At 44.1% G+C, this 19,632-nt stretch overlaps 1 protein-coding gene across 8 annotated transcripts in view; it reads right to left on the reverse strand.

Moving 5' to 3' along the window:
- Window positions 1–19,632, reverse strand: part of LOC120920636 (protein AHNAK2-like) — a 120,334-nt gene that overhangs the window by 100,291 nt on the left and 411 nt on the right. The gene's annotated exons all lie outside the window — the stretch shown is intronic.

Consider the following 19,632-nt stretch of genomic DNA (forward strand, 5'->3'; position numbering starts at 1 on the left):
AAGGTTAAGATAGGAAGACCGGGCAACGCCGGGTATTCAGCTAGTAATAGTATAAAATGTTTTCGGTTATTATTAAGCTAGATGTGTTGATGTTGATGTTGATGTTGATGTGTTAGATGTGAAGTTAGATGTGTTTAAAAAACTAACAATTTCAATAAGAAATGAAACCTTTGCAAAATATAACATTTTTTATTAAAAAAAAAAAAAAAATTAGGACATTAACTTCTGAAGCTCTGTCACCTCATCCATGTTTTTCGCCAGTTGTTGCACCAGTTGTTGATTTTGGCGCATCAAAAACAGTATCTGCTGCTCATTTGCCATTACTCTCTTCGTCAGGTTTTTCATGGCAGCTTGTTTCACCTCTAGCTTTTTTAGAACTGTTAGGATATAAGAAAAAAACATTTGGATTTCAAAGACCGTTACGAAAGATTATTTTCAGCCATAAAAATAATAAAGTCTGACTTAAGAGACTCTATGAAAGAGGATCTGGCAGAGGCAATTCTCTTCCTTAGAACTCTACATTGCATTTATTTGCATTTGCTAAGCCTAGAACTACATTTCAAGATTAATATAAACCATTTCTAGGTTTTTCATATTTTTTTTTTGGGTTCATTATAGATAAGCTTTGTTTTGGTTCTAAAACAGCCAAATAATGTGGTCTGTATTTTTGAACTGTTAAAGATCATGTTCCTGATGTTTAAGCCTGCTGCTACTATCCAGTCACTTGATTGTTTTCATTGTGTTTGTCTTTTGCTTAAACTGTGCAATACAGTAGACTGTTGGCTTCCCAGCCAGTAGTCCTGTGGTAGTTTGCGTTTCTTTCCCTCAAGGAATCTATAAAATACATTCGCATATTAATACAGAGGAGTCGGAGTCGGGGAGTCGGGGAGTCGGGGAGTCGGAGTCTGAAGTACATAAAACTGAGGAGTCGGAGTCGAAAAATTTATCTACCGACTCCACAGCCCTGCTTTAAATGCTGTCCATTTTTAGAGCTACATTTTATTGTTGAAATTTTATTAATATATGTGCACATATTTACCCTCCTGATTGACGGTATAATTAACCGTCTCATCCTGCTCCTCTTCCTCGTCACCCACTACTCCACCAGAAGTTTCGGGGGGGGGGGGTGCAGCTCCTCCTCTTGCTCCTCCACAGGAACTGGGGGTGGTGATGTGGATGGCCCTGGCTGCTCCTCCTCATCCCTCTCCTCCTCTTCCACATCCTCCTCCTGCTCCTCCTCTGCGGCCTGTCGCCTTGTGCGCTTGGGGCGCACAGTTGGTAGCGGAGCTCCTATAATAACACAATGTTCATATATTATAAAAATGTTTTCTAATGACGTATGCAAATTCTGTGTACTCTACTGTATTGTATATGAATACAAATTAATTTATATAGACAGTTAACCAATGGGACAATGTTATATTAAAGGGTCTTGTGGGCACTACAGGGGACTGAGCGTGAGCTGGGCTGCCACCATGGTAAAATGAGCTGTTTTTGTCTCCTTTGTTTTGTTCAGACGATCTCATGTTAAAAAAAAGTACTTGATGGAGTACACAGGATTACTATAACAACCCCACGCCTAACACAGGAATTTAGTGGGAATCTATATATATAAAACTCAACGTGTGTGTGCATGTATGTATGTATGTTCCACCATCACGTCCAAACGGCTAAAGATATTTACATGAAACTTGGCACACAGGTTACTTATATGTCAGCCACAAATATAGGATTGGTGGTTTAACCCATACCCACCCCCATTTGCCTTGGTCAGGGTTTTTCTTTAAAGTCCCATTCAACTCTATGGGAAATACATGTTATTTCATAACAGCTGTAGATATTTCGATAACACTTGGTCACATGTTATCTATACATCCACTTAAAGTATAGGATCGTTAATTTATCCCTTAACTAACCCCATTGGTGAGGGTCGGGCTTTTTGTTTAAAGTCCCATGCAAAGCAATGGGAAAAGTATGTTCCCACATAACTTCTGTGTTCCTGTCTGCTGTCCCATGTTTTTTTCCAACAGTACTATGAATACCTTGGCTGGTGGTGATATATGTTACAACAACATGGCGTCTTGGTTAACAACATCTGACCTTACATTAATTACATATGACCTTACATAACTGTCCCCAAGGGACCCGGGCTGGCTCAACGCGATTGCCACTGCGCTGACAAGCCATTCACCTCTGCAGCTAGGGGTTCGGATCCCGCTCTCGGCTACATGTGAATTGAGTTTGGTGGTCTCAGCTCGGCCCCCGGTGGGTGTGCTATGCGAGGTAAGCCTGCGCTTAGTATGCCCACCTCCCTCCCACAAAAACCACCACACTTACACACGCACTCGCAATTGGGTTAACATGCACGCACTCTGACCATGCGGTCTCTAAAAAGAGAGGCGAAGGACTAACGGGGCTGGTTGAGCGGGCAAATCCTCTCACTCCCTTATAGGGAGTCCCTCTGCCCCGTGGGGCTTCGAAGCGGAGCAGGTAGGACGGTCTGTGTGGGAGGACCCCCTCACACCCGCCATTGCCACCCGGGGCATGGAGAAAGGTGGCAGATTACCTCTGGGGGAGGCCTGCCTACTCCCAACTCCTGCAGTCCGGCTCCTCTCTCGAGTACACGCACAAAATACACTTTAGGGAAAAAAAAACATAACTGTGACCAATAACTTACCAGGATGATATTTATTCCGGATACGCCTGACCCGGTTCATCTGGCGCCTCTTCAGGTCGGACCACTTTTTGAGGATCGCCATGCGAGTGTGTTCTTCGCCTAGTTCCTCAATCAGGGAGCTTATAACTCCCTGTTTTTCTTGCTGCCTCCGCAGCTCATCGTATCCTGTTTCCAGGAACTTCTGCAAGATGAAGAACAAAGTATATTGTAATACTTTTGTTGACAGCCTTATGGATATATGACATAAATGTATGCTATTCAACAATTGGAAGCATTCTCGCCTTATTAATCAATGACAGGGGTAACATGACAGATTTTATATACTGCCATTTCGGTCGCCACCTTTTTTACATAAATATAGCAGCCATTATCATTTGCATAATTATGAATATATACTAACTTTTAAACTAGACTAAAATGCAGTTGAAGATAATGAAATAACAGTGGTCAAAATACTTACACAAATCAGCAACTTTTCCTCAGATACAGTGAAATTACTTCCAACCATCTTGCTCTGCGATTGCATTGCGATCATAAAGTTGGAAACTGGCAAGGGTCCAGGAAATGGTCGCGTGTTGTTCGCGTGTTGATTGCGCTGCTTGGACCGAGATGGGTCCATATGGCTTCGGCTGTATGGACCACAGTAACTCTTTTCCCTGTCAGGAGCCTAACGCCCCGGGGGGTCAGAGACGGGACCTTTTCGGAGGACCACTGACGTATGCAACCGTCGCAGTTTTTTGTGATGTCACTCTTTAGGTGTGTGCAAATTTTTCCTTGCACCGGGTGGAGTTTTTGGGTTGTGTTTTGCACGCCACAGGCTTTTCAACAGAAAATAACCAGCTGGAGGCAGAATGGTTGCAAAACACTACGGGTTTGTTACCTAACTCTGGGTTTCAAGACCAGTCCACCTCCAGCTGTTGCAAAACTACTACTCCCATCAGCCACGGTCTGTCAGTGCATGCTAAGAATTTTACTTTTGCTGCATTTAGGGTGCCACAGTTTAGAGACCCGTGCATAAAGGCCTGAAAAATGTGGGCCTGCAGAACTTACAATACTAGAAGTGCCAGCATTCCCAGGCATGCTGGAAGTTGTAGTTCTGCAACATCTAAAGGGCAATATGTATTCGAACGTCCTTGGGCCTTGAGGACACTGAAGTCAGGACGTTCGCATACGTCCTATGTCCAATAAAATGTTAAATTCATTATGCTAAATAACAAGGAAAAGTGCCTAAATACACATTTGCCAACCAGGGTGTCTGCAGCTGTCCAGGCATGCTGGGACTTGTAGTTTTGTAAAAGCAGGAGACACATTTTTTGTGAAATACTAATATCTGATCATATATACTAACTTTTAAACTAGACTAAAATGCAGTTGAAGATGATGAAATAACAGTGGTCAAAATACTTACACAAATCAGCAACTTTTCCTCAGACTTAGTGAAATTGCTTCCAACCATGTTGCTGTGTGATTGCGCTGCGATCATAAGTTGGAAACTGGCAAGGCTCCAGGAAATGGTCGCGTGTTGTTCGCGCAATTGCGCATGCGCGATCGAAAAATCGCAATCGCAATATGTATTTTGGTTAAAATATCATACATATTCGATTTCAGAGTGCTGCTACAGCAGTTTTCGAAATATCTGCAATAAATTTCGCATTCGCATGTTGCGATATTTCGATAAAATATCTGGAATATTCTGAGCCAATCAGAGCGCTCCTCCAGCATATCTCGAAATTGCGCAATAAATATCGCATTCGCATGTTGCGATATTTCGATAAAATATCACGAATATTCTGAGCCAATCAGAGCGCTCCTCCAGCATATCTCGAAATTGCGCAATAAATATCGCATTCGCATGTTGCGATATTTCGATAAAATATCACGAATATTCTGAGCCAATCAGAGCGCTCCTCCAGCATATCTCGAAATTGCGCAATAAATATCGCATTCGCATGTTGCGATATTTCGATAAAATATCACGAATATTCTAAGCCAATCAGAGCGCTCCTACCGCAGTTATTAAAAAATCGCAATTATTTTCGCATTCGCAATAGCGAAAAATCGCATTCAATTAATTTCGATAAAATATCACGAATATTCGAATTTAGCGAATATATCTCGAATATTCGAATATATATTCGAGATATATCGCGAAATCGAATATGGCATATTCTGCTCAACACTAGTCATTAGTGTCTACTGCCCACCGTTGGGAATTGTTCAGTGGTGGAGTGAAGCATTAACCCTACCTGTTACGTAGACTGTTACTGCAAGCATTTCCGCACCTGTTACTGGAAGTGCTACTGCACCTGTTACTGCTGACTGCAGTTTCTTTCTTAGGTCTCATCAGGTTTATACTTAAACCTAGTGACTGATTGCTTCTGCCTGTTCTGGAAGAATATTCCAAAAATAGTGTGGGAAGGTCAGTCACTGGATTATGAATATTTGACCTTAACCAATCCCTGGGAAGCTGACCCCAAAGGTGTGGCTGGAGAGAATATAAATATTTGGGAAGATCTGCTTAGCCTCTCTCTTCCCCTGGGGCCTCTTCCCTGGGACAGAACATGTCTACATTTCAGAGATGTTACTGCTCCTGGCCTCAGCAAGTGGTATGACTGATGACCTGTCATACCACCAGTAATTTTGCTAGGCCACTTAAAGGATAAGTCCACCCTAACACTAAAACCTTTACATCTACAGACATCCACAATCTAACACTAACCTTTCTAACCCTGTAAAGAAGAAATAAGTATACATACATTTTTTGAAGCTGATCTGATCTGGTCCTACGCTGAGCTGTCAGAGGCGGCTTCACTGTGGAGGCGAGTGCAGAGGAGACAGCCGTCAACGGAAGCCCCATAGTAAGTAAGTCTACAGGTGATGTCACTTCCCATTTATTTCACAGCCATGTTGCCTGTGTCCTCTGCAGAGCTTCCGCCGCTGGAGACCGAACTGGATTGGCTTAAAAAAAGGTATGTATAGAGACTTCTTCATTACAGGGCTAGATAGGTTAGTCTGGGGTACATAGGCGTGCGCACAGGGTGTGCCAGGTGTGCCCAGGCACACCCTAATCACCCTTTGCAGCACAGATTCTCCCTACCGCCCTGGCTCCCATCTTTCCCCCCGCAGTGCAGCCAGCTTCTCCTATCAGCTGTTGCTGCTGGGATGTTTTAGGAGTGGGGACGGGGCCAGAAATTTACTGTCCCCTTCCTCACTCCTAAAACATCCCAGCAGCAACAGCTGATAGGAGAAGCTGGCTGCGCTGCGGGTGGAAAGATGGGAGCCAGGACGGTAAGGGGAATCTGTGCTGCACAGGGTGATTAGGGTGTGCCTGGGCACACCTGGCACACCCTGTGCGCACGCCTATGGGTACACTTATATATTTTTAGCGCTGCATCCCTCTTGTCCTTTATACTTTATTGCAATTAGCCTTATTGCTGATGCTGGCAGCTGTTTGATATTAGTAGTGCAATTTTTCCCCTCACTATTTTAGTCTTCGTATTCAGGGATGTCAAACCGGTGGCCCTCCAGTTGTTGCAGAACTACAAGTCCCATCATGCCTCTGTTTTTGAAAGTCATGCTTGTAACTGTTAGCCTCGCAATGCCTCATGGGACTCTGTTCCACAACAGCTGGAGGGCGACCATTTTGCCACCCATGCAAGACTTGGATCATGGATGTCTGTAGATGTAGAGATTTTAGTGTAAGGATGGCCTCCCACATTAATTAGCTTCCCTTTGCCCCAGCCATCAGCATGACAATGGAGCATGCCAATACACCTTCTGGTGTACCGCGCATGCTCCAAAGTGTGTTGCGTCATTTCCTATTGAGGATAGGTTCCTGAAAGCTCTATGGGCCATGCTGTGCCCCACTGTCCTGCACAGCATCTGGCTTCCTTTGTCTTCTCCGGCTTGGAGTGTCCAACTCCCCTCCTTCACTGGACGGTGTGTGGAGAGATGTCACCCTAACAGATGCCAGCACCGTGGATATCCTCCACAATACTGACATGCCTGCATTTGAGTGGTTAGCAATTTGTCTTTCCAATGAATGTCACACAAGATACTACGCTTGTCCTTTCTTGTTGCTTAAGGAAACTTGCTGGAGGAAACTTGCTCCACTAGCATTTGCCCTAGAGGCCCTAATCACATTTAACAGCTCAAATAAACAGTAACATATGAACAACAGTGTTGCCGGCCATTGATTTGTACAGGCTACAATTCTGGCTGCATGACATGTTAAGGACCGACTTTCCATTATTGACCACCCCCTTTTACGACTGCTACACTTTCCCACTTTACCAAATAACGGCTGACACCGGTGTGGAGTAAAGTTGGCCTTACGGCCTATTTATTTAAAGGCGGATGTGTCACTAAAAAAAAATATTAAAAGCCAGCAGCTATACAAATACTGCAGCTGCTGACTTTTAATATTAGGACACTTACCTGTCCTGGAGTCCAGCGCCGTTCGCAGCAGAGGACGAGCGATCGCTCGTCTCTCTGCTGCTCCCCCCGCCATCCTCAGTGAGGGAACCAGGAAGTGAAGCGCTCTGGCTTCACTACCCGGTTCCCTACGGCGCATGGGCGAGTTGCGCTGCGCCGCTGATTGGCTCCCGCTGTGCTCTGGGAGCCGAGTGTTCCCAGAGCACAACGGGAGGTGACGTCATGCCCGGAGAAAACCCGAAGCTGTGTGGCCGGAAGTGGGTGCAAATACCTGTCTTTAGACAGGTATCTGCACCCCCCTCCCCCTGAAAGGTGTCAAATGTGACACCGGAGGGGGTGAGGGTTCCGATCAGCGTGAGTTCCTCTTTAGGGTGGAGCTCCGCTTTAACAAAACTAAAATTAACATAAATAACCATTTTCAATAAATAACTTTTTACACAATGTTAAACCTCCTGGTGGTCTGAGAGACCACAACTCCAATTGGCCACTGGGACAATAACTGTTTAACTTCGGCCTCAGACGCAAACCCCAGACTCAGAGGCAGTACCCCTGTCCGCAGTGACCTACACGTTAACTCCTTCCTGGTCAACCCGCGTTGACCGAAAGGTACCCGTATCCCCCATATCACCTATGGGTACAACCGTTTGTCTTAAAACGTCCTGCCTTTCTTCCTCTCCAGAAACCCCAAACACCGCCCCCCCTTCCGCTCGCCTACCACATGGGAGGGTGGGTGGGACGCTTCACATTGCTGTTAAAATGGAGGAGTGACGCTACGTCACTTCCTCCCTCCAGGCTAGTATTAGACCGCCCCTCCTTTACCCTTAGCTACTCCTCTTCCCTTAAAGCAGCACTGCTCATTAACCCCCAGCCACTCCTATTAAATTAAAGCGGCCACAGCCTAAAACCTTGCTTCCTAGCGGTCCCTCCCTGTCGTGCCGTCCCTCCTCCTATCGGTTCCCTCTCAGCTCTGGGACTCTCTCAACTGCTGGCCGCAGCTGTTCATATACAGCGTCTGCATAGAGAAAAGCTTTTCTACCAGCTGGTGTAAAAGCTAGTCACCCATCTGAATGAGCCCTTAGGCTCGATTCACACCCATGCATGTTGCTTTTGAGCATTTTTGCAGTGCTTTTTTGCGGTGCTTGCTGCATTTTTACCGCAATTATTTTTTTTTTTTATCTTTTTTTTTTTTTTGCCGGCCGCCAATTTTTACTTTTTTACATCTTTTTTAACAACCAGCTATAAACAGGTAAAAAAAAAACGCAAACCGCAAATCGCGGCAAAATCGCGGTACTTGCATTTGGATGCGGGTCCATTGAATTCTATTACATGCAAAACGCTGCTTTTTGCGGAAAAAAAAGTCCCGACCCTTTGCAAAAACGCAGAGGCACAAAAAAGCATTGATGTGAACATGTTCCATAGGAAACCATGTTAAAAAATGTCCCTGCATTTCTGCAAAATGCATCCAAAAAACGCATTAGTGTGAATGGAGCCTTAAAATGCATAGGTGTGAATCCAGCCTAACATGCAAAATGCTGCTTTTTGCTGAAAAAAAAGCCCCGACCCTTTCCAAAAACGCAAAGGCACAAAAAAACATTGATGTGAACATGTTCCATAGAAAACCATGTTAAAAAATTTCTGCAAAATGCATCAAAAAACGCATTAGTGTGAATGGAGCCTAAGGCCTGGATCACACCTATGCATTTTTTTGTGCGTTTTCCATTTTGCAGAACCACACTACAGTCCATGTAACATGGTTTCCTATGGGTCCTGTTCACATCTGTGCATTTTATGGAAAGGGCCAGGGACTTTTTTCTGTTTTTGGTTCCATAGACTTCAATGGATCAAAAACACGAATTGCAGAACTGCTAAACGCACTTGGAATATCATGCAAACTGCAACCTGCATAGGTGTGAACCAGGCCTTAGGCTCGATTCACACCTATGCATGTTGCTTTTGATCGTTTTTGCAATGCTTTTTGCGGTGCTTGCTGCGTTTTTTTGACGTGCGTTTTTACCGCAATTTTACCACTATTTGCGTTTTTTTTTTGCCAGTAATTTTATTTTTTTACATTTCCTTTAACAACCAGCTATAAACAGGTTAAAAAAAAACTGCAAATCGCGGCAAAATCGCGGAACTTGCGTTTTGGATGCAGGTCCATTGAATTCTATTGCATGCAAAACGCTGCTTTTTGTAGGAAAAAAAGTACCTGACCCTTTCCAAAAACGCAGAGGCACAAAAAAGCATTGATGTGAACATGTTCCGTAGGAAACCATGTTAGCCACTTCCTTACTGGGCACTTAAACCCCCTTCCTGCCCAGAGGACTTTTTGCGATTCGGCACTGCGTCGCTTTAACTGACAATTGCGCGGTCGTGCGACGTGGCTCCCAAACAAAATTGACGTACTTTTTTTCCCACAAATAGAGCTTTCTTTTGGTGGTATTTGATCACCTCTACGGTTTTTATTTTTTGCGCTATAAACAAAAATAGAGCGACAATTTTGAAAAAAAAAAAAACATTTTTTACTTGTTGCTATAATAAATAGCTCAATTTTTTTTTTTTATCCTCAGTCTAGGCCGATACGTATTCTACATATTTTTAGTAAAAAAAAAAAAATATTGCAATAAGAGACTGGTTTGCGCAAAAGTTATAGCGCCTACAAAATAAGGGACAGAATTATTTTTTTTTATTATTTTTTTTTTACTAGTAATGGCGGCGATCTGCGATTTTTATTGCGACTGCGACATTATGGCGGACACATCGGACACTTTTGACACATTTTTGGCACCATTCACATTTATACTGCAATCAGTGCTATAAATATGCACTAATTACTGTATAAATGTGACTGGCAGGGAAGGGGTTAACACTAGGGGGTGAGGAAGGGGTTAAATGTGTACCCTAATATTAGTGTTCTAACTGTGGGGGGAGGGGGGTGACTGGGGGAGTTGACCGATCTGTGTCCCTATGTACAAGAGACACAGATCCGTCTCCTCTCTCCCTGACAGCACCGCTGTCTGCGAGTGCCGGCAATGAGAAATGATCTCATATGTAAACATATGAGATAATCTCTCATTGGCCGCACAGATCTCCTTGGAAACGGCCACTCCGATTGGCCGTTCACGGCGATCTGTGATTGGCTGTGTCCACGGGACACGGCCAGCACAGCAGTTCCCCGCTGCGCGCTCGGGAGCGCGCGCGGGGAACGAGCAAAGGGGCGGACGTCAATTGACGGCGCCTCAGAGAAGTAGAACCACCCTGCGGCCGTCAATAGTCGTACGGCCGTCGGGAAGTGGTTAAAATATTTCCCTGCATTTCTGCAAAATGCATCAAAAAAAGCATTAGTGTGAATGGAGCCAAAGAGAAAGCCTGCAGATTTTACCAGGTGTGCTGCATCTAATCTGCCAAATCAGGAAGGCCATGACCATGGGCAGATGTCCAACACCTATCATTTTTGGTGACAGTCTGTCTGTTCAGGGCCACCCCAACACAGAGGAGGCAGTGACACATTCCATATCAAAAAATGTAAAAGTAAAGCAGGCACTCCTTAAAACATACTTATCAGTCATGCTAACAGCATTTTAATATGGCTTAGTCTCCATAGACACAGCTCTGTATAATACACAATAAACATATTTTTATCTTTGAACATCCAATCAGGGAATGTATTTAACCTAAAGCGAAAGGTATGTCCCTATAACCTTGATAGCCGGGAGTGCAGTAAACCCTAGTCACATGACTTTTTCTTTCTTTCTGTTGATAACATGGAAACAATGTATGTTACTGTCTACAAAGAAAATACTCCTATTTTATTTTCATTAAACTTTGCTGCATGAGACAGATCTGGTTTAAATGTCATGAAATAGTGGCAACACTTTTGCTAAGCATGTAGGTGATTGTGTGAGGTCTTGGTAGGCGGAGGCTGGAGCTGCAGGTAGTCAATTATTTTCAATTGCTGACCCCTCCCCTCCTATAGCACTACACCTCCTCCGTCAGCTGTCAGGGAGCATGCTGATCTATGTCCTTTAACCACTTAACAACCGGGCCTATTTTGGCACTTCTCTCCTTCATGTAAAAATCAAAAAAATTTTGCTAGAAAATTAATCAGAACCCCCAAACATTATATATTTTTTTTAGCAGACACCCTAGGGAATAAAATGGCGGTCATTGCAACTTTTTTTCTCGCGCGGTATTTGCGCAATAATTTTTCAAACGCCTTTTTTTGCGAAAAAAAAAACGGTTTCATGAATTAAAAAATAACAAAACGGTAAAGTTAGCCCAATTTTTTTTTATAATGTGAAAGAGGATGTTACGCCGAGTAAATAGATACCTAACATGTCACGCTTTCAAATTGCGAAAACTCATGGAATGGCACCAAACTTCGGTACTTAAAAATCTCCATAGGTGACGCTTTAACATTTTTTACAGGTTACTATTTTCGAGTTACAGAGGAGGTCTAGTGCTAGAATTGTTAAACACGCTCTAACGCACGTGACGATATCTCACATGTGGGGTTTGAACAGCGTTTACATATGTGGGCGGGACTTGCATGCGCGTTCGCTTCTGCGCGCGAGATAACGGGGACAGGGGCGTTTTGAAAAAAAAAACATGTTTTATTTTCTTTTTATTTTACTTAATTTTTTTTTATTTTTACACTTTTTTTTATCACTTTTATTTCTATTACAAGGAATGTAAAAGGAATCAGTCTGACAGGTCCTCTTTATGGAGAGATGTGGGGTCAATAAGACCCCACATCTCTCCTCCAGGCTTACAAGCATGAAATCGGTGAACAAAAAAATCACCGATCACATGCCGACAGCCGCGCCCGGGCCTCCGACGGTCATAGAGATGATTGGTGACCAACTGGTCACCAGTCATCTCTATGCCTTCCAGCAGCGCCAACCGATTTGTTCTCCGGTCCACCGATGGCACTGGAGAGCCCGGAGAAGCACAGGATGGCGGCGGGAGAGGGGGGACGTCCCCTCCCGCTGCCTATAAGAACGATCAAGCGGCGGAACCGCCGCTTTGATCATTCTCATCGTGCACAGAATCGGTGGCTGAAGACGGCGATATCTGATGCCTGTAGCTGCAGGCATCATTCAGATATCACCGCACAAAGTGGAGGACGTCATGTGACGTCTTACCGTGGACAAGTGGTTAAAATTGTTCATGGTGTTATAGTGTTACCGCACAGCACAAGTTTCAAAGACAGTTTCTGTGACAACATATAGTAGCAGCATATATTTGAATGTGGAATTTCGTTTTTTTTTTCCCCTACAATTTGTTTGGTTTACATAAAGCATGACCCCAGTCTTATGCCGCGTACACACCATCACTTTATGTGATGAAAAAAAACGACGTTTTTAAAAACGTCACTTTAATTGACCGTGTGTGGGGGAAAACGTTGTTTTATGTCTTCTAAAAAACGACCAAAAAAAATTGAAGCATGCTTCAATTTTATGTGTCGTTTTTCAAAACGTCGTTTTTTACTTCACAGAAATTGACCGTGTAGCAAAAAACGTTGTTTAAAAAGACGTTTTTACACCCACGCATGCCCAGAAGCTACTTATGAAGCGAGCTTCAACGGAAAAACGTGGTGGAACGTAACCTCGCTTTGCTAGAACATTGTGAGAAAAACGATGGTGTGTAGGCAACTTCGTCTTTGAAAATTGAAGTTTCAAAAACGTCATTTTTTACTTCACAGAAAATGTTGTTTTTTTTCATCACATAAAGTGATGGTGTGTACGGGGCATTATTCACTGCATGTAGCTTTAGCAATGACACATATTTTTTCATCAAACAGTAATAGGCCTGCTTTTACTGGCAAATAAATGGCTGAGGCTGTTCTTGTACTTGCTTATGCAAAACCCTATTTTACCACTATAGCCACTTAGTAATTTGGGTTCTCTGGTTTGCGCCTTGTTGTGGAAATTTAATGAAGATGTATTTAATATGTATTGTCATAGTGTCACCCATTGTTGGTTCTCCCGCAACCCGCTCTAAAAGAGCTGACTGGGGCGGACTGAGACTGGTTGAGATACACTTCCTGATTTGGAGAAGGGTGTTTGTGGAGTGGGGGTGTCAGCCGGCGAAAGGGCCCCTGTGTCATGCACAGATATTCACCTGGGGGATGCGTCCACTCTACAAACGCATTGTCGGTTTAGTGGATGTGCGCTCTTGTCATCTCTCGGTGCCTGATCAACACTGTTTTGTGATGTGAGCATACACCTGCAGATAATCTCCCCTCATCAGGAACTGTGTTCATTGGTTATTGTATTATTACTGTATCGTATTGTTATTGAATTATTACTGTATCGTTATTGTATGTATCCCTGTCGGAGGGGTTTATCATGTGCTGCCAAATCCATTTATGGGCATCTGCTGGGTGGAGCTCACTTCCTATGGAGGAGTTCACATGCTGTGACATCACTTCCTATGGTCAAATGCTGTGATCTCCTCCAATCAGTTGTGGTCTGTGAAGCCTTTTGGAAGTTGTGTGGGCGTCGGCAGCAGTCTTGTGATGATGCTGAGATGAGAACAAGATGGTTGATGTTTGGTTATTTGAATGAATGGCAGACCTAATGCATGGTGAGTGAACCTTTTAGCTTAAAGATGGATTATTTCACTAAGATGAAGTGTGTGCTTATAGCACAAGGCAGAATGGCGGTGTGCTCTGCATACCACCAAAACTGCCACGTCAGCCTCGACTCCAAGAACATCCTCAGCCCCTCTGACACACCTGGTTGAATGAAAGTTACTGCATGCACTTATAAACACAAGTACATACCTTTAACTTGGCTGTGAATTAGTAACAGGAAATCTACCGGACTGTTTAGTGTAAATTAACTCAATGTATTGATATATGTTAGAATAAATGGTGGTTTGGGTATAAATGAGCTCTCAAAAGTTTGGTTCAGACACTGTCCGCTATTCGGTATAATCACTATGCCAAGGTAACTTAGAATAGACTTCTGTATCTCTAGACTAGGATTAACTCATGAAGCAGCAAAATCAGCCATAAACAATGCATATAAGAATTAACTGCAATCTGAATACTAATAATACTATAAGAAGTCTAGAGTGCACTCTAGAATAATTGCTAGAATATGGTGCAATGTCCCCTGAGAGGAAGCTCTTAGCATAAGCAATAGGTGAAGATCTCTGTGTAGCAGCTGTAAAGGGACAGTCTTTAGTCCTAACTCTTCAGCTGGCTAGCGTTAGGGCCTAGTTGTACCATTGGTGCATGTGAGAATAGTCCCAGTCAAGCCTGCAGGCAGCAATAAGGCTATATGGTTCCTAAAGGGCTCAGTCTCTCTAGCAGCTGATAGTAAATCGCCACAGAAGCAGCTCACCATCTGCTGTCGGACAATATGCAGCAGTGATGGTGCACACTGGACAGTGATGTACATTCTTTGGTCTACTTCACGGGAAGAGGAAGCTATATCCTGTACAGCTTGAAGAAATTCAGCTCTTTCCCCTCCTCCTAGCAATTTGCTTCTGGGAAATGCAGTTAAAAAGCTCTTGATTACAGTCTTTCCTCTGGACTACAGTTCCCACAGTGCAGTGCTGGCTGACTCAGTCTATTAAACTCTTCGTGCTTAGCAGCTCCCTCCTCTCACTGATATAGCTGTTAACCAGTTTAGCACAGCAGAGCACAGCTACAGAGAGAAGCTTTAGCCAGTCTTTAACCACTTGCCGACCAGCTGCCGTCATTATACTGTGACAGGTCGGAACCGTCATAGCCGTACGTCGGTCCCTTTAAGAGGAATAGCAGGCACGCCCACTCCCGCTGCATCGCGGGGATGCCAATGCTCGTGATCGGCGGTTGCGATTACCACCGGCTGTAAGCGATCACGGGCACGAGAGGCAGAACAGGGACGTGTGACAGTGAACACACAAATCCCTGTTCTGTGAGGAGAGACAGATCGTGAATTCCTAATAGCTGGGAACCACGATCTGTAATTTCCTCTAGTCAGTCCCATCCCCCCACAGTTAGAAACACACCTAGGGAACACTTTACCCCTTGATCGCCCCCTAGTGTTAACCCCCTTTCCTGCTAGGTGACATTTTTACAGTAATCAGTGCATTTTCATAGCACTGATCGCTGTATAAATGCCAATGGTCCCAAAAATGTGTCAAAAGTGTCCGATGTGTCCGCCATAATGTCGCAGTCCTGCAGATCACCACAATTACTAGTAAAAAATAAATAATAAAAATGCTATAAATCTATCCTCTATTTTGTAGACGCTATAACTTTTGCGCAAACCAATCAATATACTCTTATTGCGATTTTTATTACCAAAAATATGTAGAAAAATACGTATCGGCCTAAACTGAGAAAAACATACCTTAAAAAATAAATAAAAAAAATGGGGCTACTTATTATAGAAAAAAGTACAAAATATTGTAGTTTTTTCAAAATTGGCACTATTTTTTTGTTTATAGCGCAAAAAAAAAAAATTGCAGAGATGATCAAATACCACCAAAAGAAAGCTCTATTTGTGGAAGAAAAAGAACATCAATTTTGTTTGGGTACAGCGTCGCATGACTGCGCAATTGTCAGTTAAAGCGGCGCAGTGCCAAATCGCAAAAATGGCCTGGTCATTGAGCAGGCAATTCTTCACCTAAAACACTATCAATAGGAAAATATTCTAAAGCTTTCCCTAGAGCAGCGATACGACGTAGCGTATCGTATTTACGCTACGCCGCCGTAAGTAAGTGAGGCAAGTGCTGTATTCACAAAGCACTTGCCTCCTAAGTTACGGCGGCGTAGCGTAAATGGGGCCAGCGTAAGCGCGCCTAATTCAAATGACCCGACGTGATTGATGTTTTTTACGAACGGCGCATGCGCCGTCCGTGTACATATCCCAGTGTGCATTGCTCCAAAGTACGCCGCAAGGACGTATTGGTTTCGACCTGAACGTAAATTACGTCCAGCCCTATTCGCGAACGACTTACGCAAATGACGTAAAAAATTTGACGCGGAAACGACGTCCATACTTAACATTGCATACGCCTCATAAGAGCAGGAGCAACCTTACGCCGAAAAAAAGCCTAACGTAATTGACGTGAAAAAAATAGCGCCGGGCGTACGTACGTTTGTAAATCGGCGTATCTACCTAATTAGCATATTCCTTGTGTAAATCGACGGAAGCGCCACCTAGCGGCCAGCGTAAATATGCAGCCTAAGATACGACGGTGTAAGACACTTACGCCAGTCGGATCTTAGGGAAATCTATGCGTAACTGATTCTATGAATCAGGCGCATAGATACGAGGCCGCAACTCAGAGATACGACGGCGTATCAGGAGATACGCCGTTGTATCTCCTACCTGAATCCGGCCCATACTGTACACTATGGCTGCTCTGTGACCCCTTACCCTTTTTTTAGTGAGAGGGATGACTTATCCAAAAGCTTGAATTGGTCCTTTTAAGTTTTCTTCTAAACCCTCTTGCTATAGTTCAAAGACAATGCAATGCAGTGCAATTTGGTTGCGTATTGGATTTGGTTTGCGTGCTCTCTGGGGTCAATAATACACTGGAATCGCACCAAGGTAGCACAGGACCCTTTTCCAAAAGCGTGCTGTGCTGCATTGACATACCTCCCAACTTTTGAGGGACACCTATCAGCAAAAGTATGCAGGCGTAGGACACACCCCTTGCCACGCCCCCTTAAAGGAGAGTTGTACAAAAAAAAACAAGATTGGTTAAACCCACAAATGCTTTTTTTACCATTAGTATTCCTTTATATTGTCTTTTGGAAATTACAAATGCAGCAATTTAGAAATCGGATAAAAGGTTTAGCGCTTTTGATAGATAAAAAGTGCATTTTATATACAACTTTATAGATCAGACTAAAATGAGGGGGAAAGAGGGACAGAGACATTGCTCCAAATCAGGGATAGTCCCTCCAAATCAGGGACAGTTGGGAGCTATGCTATATGCAAAATTATATGACATACCATTATGTTCAATTCCAAGGGGCGAGCTGGGGCAGTATAGGGGCAGGCTAGGGCAGAATATAAACAGGCTAGGGTGGTATATAGACAGGCTAGGGTAGTAAATGGGCACCATAGGGTAGTATATAGACAGGCTAGGGTAGTAAATGGGAACGCTAGGGTAGTATATGGACAGGCTAGGGTAGTATATGGACAGGCTAGGGTAGTATATGGACAGGCTAGGGCAGTATAGGGGCAGGCTAGGGTAGTATATAGACAGGCTTAGGGTAGTAAATGGGCACCATAGGGTAGTATATAGACAGGCTAGGGTAGTAAATAGGAACGCTAGGGTATTATATGGACAGGCTAGGGTAGTATATGGACAGGCTAGGGTAGTATATGGACAGGCTAGGGCAGTATAGGGCAGGCTGGGGTAGTATATAAACAGGCTAGGGTAGTAAATGGGCACCATAGGGTAGTATATAGACAGGCTAGGGTAGTAAATGGGAACGCTAGGGTAGTATATGGACAGGTTGGGGTAGTATATGGACATGCTAGGGTAGTAAATGGGCACGCTAGGGTAGTATATGGACAGGTTGGGGTAGTATATGGACATGCTAGGGTAGTAAATGGGCACGCTAGGGTAGTATATGGACAGGCTAGGGTAGTATATAGACAGGCTAGAGTAGTATATGGATGGGCTAGGGCAGTATAGGGGCAGGCTGGGGTAGTATATTGACAGGCCAGGGTAGTATAGGGTCGGGTAGGGTAGTATAGGGGCAGGCGGAGCAGCCCAGGGGGGAGTTGTCATCATGACACACAAAACTGCTGGGAAAAAAAATTGTGGTCGTCAAATTTGCTGGGTAAATAGAAGAGAAGGAGAAATGGCCATGGTTCAATTTGCTGCCCCTCTCAAAGTGCTGCCTGGATCCAATGGACCCACTGGGAACCATGGTAGGGCCGGCCCTGTACTGGCTGGATCACCAGGTGAAAACAGAGGAAAGAAGCCTATTAAAAATAAAACAAATGCAGCCATCACATCTGAAGTTTGTTAAGCTGCAACAATTTTGGTTTTGGGTAATGTTTGTTTGACAGGTAATGCTGCATGTATAGTTTAGTGTACATTTTCGGCACTGCTCTGTGCTGTCATGATGCGACTCCCATGCGCCTGCACGAGAGTGGCAACATTGCAGCCTGGCCAATCAAGTGGCTGAAAAGTTGGAGCCCAGAGAAGATGATAGTGCCCGTGATCAACAATGCAGAACTAGAAGGGATTGCTTTTCAGGTATATGGGCTCCTCATGCCCGCAGGCATTTATACAGCTGCTTCTAGGGGCATCTGACTTTTTAACTGCTTCTGAATGCCCCCCCCCATGTTAGCCTATGTGTCCATGCACACATAAACTGTCAGAGATGATGGAGACATAAGTGTTTAGGGGCAGTAGAAAAAAACAGCCTGTATCCAGGAGCAGAGGCTCTTGAGCTGTAAAAACGGAAAATGCCAAAAAACGCTGCTAAACGCTGCAACAAGCAGTTTTTAGGCATTTTTACATTATAGAGGGTATTTCCAGTGGAAGAAAGGCAAGAAACGCTAAAGCCAAATGAAAAAGGGAAAAACGCTCATAAACGCTTTTCAAGAATGCGACTAACAGCGCTTTTTAACGCTGCTTTTTAAACGTCCTGGGGCAGATCCACAAAGAAATTACGCCGGCGTATCTATTGATATGCCGGCGTAATTTCAAAATTCCCGCGGCGTATCTTTGTTTTGAATCCTCAAAACAAGATACGACGGCATCTCGGCTTGATCCGACAGGCGTACGTCTTCATACACCTTCGGATCTTAGATGTAATTTTTCGGCAGCCGCTAGGTGGTGTTTCCGTCGTAATCCGCGTCGGGTATGCAAATTAGCTATTTACGGCGATCCACGAACGTACGTCGGCCCGGCGCATTTTTTTCCGTCATTTGCGTTCGGCTTTTTCCGGCGTATAGTTAAAGCTGCTATATGGTGGCGTACTCAATGTTAAGTATGGCCATCCTTCTCGCGTACAATTTTGAACTTTTTGCGTAAGTCGTTAGCGAATAGGAATTTGCGTAGAATGACGTCACCGTCGTAAGCATTGGCTGGTTCCGGTTTAATTTCGAGCATGCGCACTGGGATACCCCCAGGGACGGCGCATGCGCAGTCAAAAAAAACGCTGTTTACGTCGGTTCACGACGTATTAACATAAAACACACCCCCATCACTTCCATTTGAATTCCGCGCCCTTACACCGCAACAGATACGCTACGCTGCCGTAACTTGCGGCGCGGATTCGTTGTGGATTCAAACAACACAAAAGTAAGTTACAGCGGCGTAGCGTATCTTAGATACGCTGCGCCCGGCGCAGATGTATGTGGATCTGGCCCCTGTGTGCATAAGGCCTTTATGTGCACATTAGCACGTTATGGCTAACAGCCCCCCCCCCCCACTGGGGCGCAGTTAAGAAAAAGTTTGCTAGAGCTTTAAATCCATTTTAACATTCATCTTACTGCGATAAAATACAACATAAAAAAAACGTAAAACATTCTTATAACACTAGCAACACG

Source organism: Rana temporaria, chromosome 13, assembly GCF_905171775.1.
Source record: "Rana temporaria chromosome 13, aRanTem1.1, whole genome shotgun sequence".
NCBI classification, from domain to species: domain Eukaryota; kingdom Metazoa; phylum Chordata; class Amphibia; order Anura; family Ranidae; genus Rana; species Rana temporaria.